The sequence below is a fragment of the Pimephales promelas genome, chromosome 8 (assembly GCF_988280905.1).
Source record: "Pimephales promelas chromosome 8, fPimPro1.hap1.1, whole genome shotgun sequence".
NCBI lineage: Eukaryota > Metazoa > Chordata > Actinopteri > Cypriniformes > Leuciscidae > Pimephales > Pimephales promelas.
Genome location: NC_142776.1, coordinates 12,333,225 through 12,336,524, shown reverse-complemented (window position 1 = coordinate 12,336,524; position 3,300 = coordinate 12,333,225).

The following is a 3,300-nucleotide window of genomic DNA, read 5'->3' as shown; positions in this document are numbered from 1 at the left end:
GAATTTTTGGTGTACAGAGAGTACAGACAGAGGCGTTTAGACTCGTATGCCAAGATATTCATTGTCAAAATAAAAGTCACGACAGATTTGGTACAAATTGCAAAATAAAAAAACTTACCAAACGATTTTATTTACTTGTCTTGTCTGGCTTGATGGGTCTTTGAATCATATATTCGTATGTACACAGCAGAAATTATAATATAATATAATATAATATAATATAATATAATATAATATAATATAATATAATATAATATAATATAATATAATATAATATAATATAATATAATATAATATAATATAATATAATATAATATAATATAATAATATAATATAATATAATATAATAAAATTAAAATTATAATCTATAAAATTATAATCTATCAAAAACGAATTCAGATTTTTTTAACGTGTTTAAAACAGTGATAGTAAACAAATAGTTAAATAAGCAAAAATATTTTAATTATTAATTATTTAATTATTATATAAGGAAAATGCGATTTTACAAAAAAAATGAATAATGAATTATATTATTATTACTATTCATTTTTTTGTAAAATCGCATTTTCACTTAATTAATAATTAAGGTATTTTTGCTTATTTCACTATTTATTTACAATTACAGTTTTAAACACGTTAAAAAAATATTGAATTTGACAGACCTAGTCAGACCCTTTTTTAAGTCTGTGAGTCAGACTGATGACGAAACATTCGATGAACGGGGTGTGGGCATGACGGCTGAGACACTGCCCTTCCTTGAAAATATTTTTTTTAAATAATAATCCTGGCAGTTGAGTGCAGTATATCATCATGGAATGACGGCTGCTGACGTACCTTCCAGCATACACAGAAATAACTGTACAGTAGGGCCTACACCACGTTTCAAAATGAACCGTGTTTAAAATGTATTCCATTATATTATTGTATTCATAGTCTACCACATAATTTATTCATATCTATAGTAGGCCTATTAATTTTCATTTTGGAAGCACCACTTTTATATAAAAAAAATAATGCAGTGTAAATACACTCTGTAATTTACATAATAATAATAATTGCCAAATTGTAAGTATAATAGGCAGGATTATTTGTATAGCACATTTCATACACAATGACAATGCAAAGTGTTTTACATACAGGCGGCAGCTATTGATTATTTTAGTAATCGAGTTTTCTACCGATTATTCCATCGATCGAGTAATCGGATAAAAAATGTGGTAATAAAAATAGATTCAAGTGAACAACAGCATTTAAAATTACTTAAAATACTAATATAATAACAAGCAATCATAACTGGTTCAAATAAAGTATCGAAGTTAGCAATCATGGGTTTTATTGAACAACACTGTTAAAATACTCATATGTAAAAAAATATTAGCCTACTAACGTTACACTTTCCATTGCAGGCCTATGACTTGGGGCCTACACCATGATGGAGTTGAACAAACTCAGGGTTACGGGATAAGATTCAAGACAGTTGACTAAACAAATCCAATTTAATCAGGTTTTTATACCATGATGCAGCTCATCAATTTTCTCTGTCAACTCAGGCTTTAGGCTTGTTTAACATGAACAAAATCTGCGCAGAACCCATCACTGGTGATCACCGCAAGATGCATGCCGGTTAGAAATGTGTCAGAATGCGGTCCGCCTTGCTCTAATGTCATGCTGACGTATGTCCAAAAACTCTCGTGACCGCAAGGCCCATGTGTCGGATTCATAGAAACAGTGACCCTGTAGACAACCAGAGCCCGTCTGGCCCGCCCTGGCACTTCCTATTAGCCCCATTGTATCACCTTGGTTGTTGCTCCATAATCAACGCCGATTTTATTGTTGATTCTGCAAGTTCAACATAGATTATAGGCCAAAAGTCGAATGAAGCAAGAGTTGACGCCTTGTACGGTGTTGCTAATAAACTGGATGTAATTTAAGTTCTGTTGCTTTTATATGAAAATACTTATGTAATGAACAAGACATCCAAAGTACTTGTTATTTAATTACATTAATTTTTTCTTTAATACAGATGTGTTTTTATATAAAAAAATTACATCCCATAACACATATCACACTGTCAGAGACTTTATTCACACATAACATACTATACACATACAGTATATATATATATATATATATATATATATAAAGATTATGTGGCTATGACATCACTTCCAGTGTGTGGCACATCATATTTAAAAACCTTGCAGTGAAATAAGTGAAGTAAAATGAGTAAAATGACATAGCATTCTGAAGTAAATAATGTTAAGGTTATAAAAATGAAAAAACAAAACAAACAAAAAACTCTTGAATCATTTGTAATTGTTATATATTTTTATAGGATGTAATGGAGAATAAGATTTTTAAAAAAAATCACATTCATGTTAATCTTCTTGGGGGTTTTTTTTATGTGATTTTGACACTGTCCCAGTGTATTACTGGCAAACATGGACAGCCTTTCCAGTCATTATGGAAGAATTGAGTTCCCTTTTTATATGTCCCTCATAAATTAAGTTAATTAGCTAGATATTTCAACAAAGACTGACTTAAACTACTTATTGAGCTTGCTTGAGATGCTAATGGAGGCACAGTCCAGATCGCCCAAGCTGGCTTCAGGGGGACTGGGATGTACCCATTAAATCCCATGGCTCATACACATTGGGGTGTATAGCCAAGTCTGACCACCGAAAGGCCACTGGACCCTGAAGGAAGCTCACAGAAAGATGAAAATTTTGATTAGTTTTTAAAATGAAATGAAATGAAATTAAATTAAATTAAATTAACCCAATATGTTGTGGGCAGGCGAGGGAGGGGGTCGGTTGAATCTGCTGTACCTGCACCCCTTCTTAAAAAAAGTGATGTTTATATTAGTGTTGTTTTTAATGTTGTTTATATTGTTATTGTGTATTTCATTTATAAGGCCTACACTTAAATAACAATTGAATGTGTTTTAAGTGTCCCATTTTGCCAATAAAGGTGTCCTAGTTTGACAGTAGAGCCTTGAAAATTGTGTGTTTAAGGAAGAGTCATTCATCCTGTGTTTAATGTTTCTTTCTTTTCTATTGTGTATAGTATAGTAGAGCTATACTAAGCTATTTAGAATAGTATCTATTAAGCTATTTAGAAAAGTATCATATGAGTGGGTAAGACATTTGGATCATAATAAAAAAGTATGCAGAATATAAATGATCAGAAAGTGTCCCACTTTACCAGTATTCATCCCATCTATACATGAAGTTATTAAGTTTCATAATATGAAGTGTATTACTGAATATAAAATATTATTACATATTAGTAACTATATTG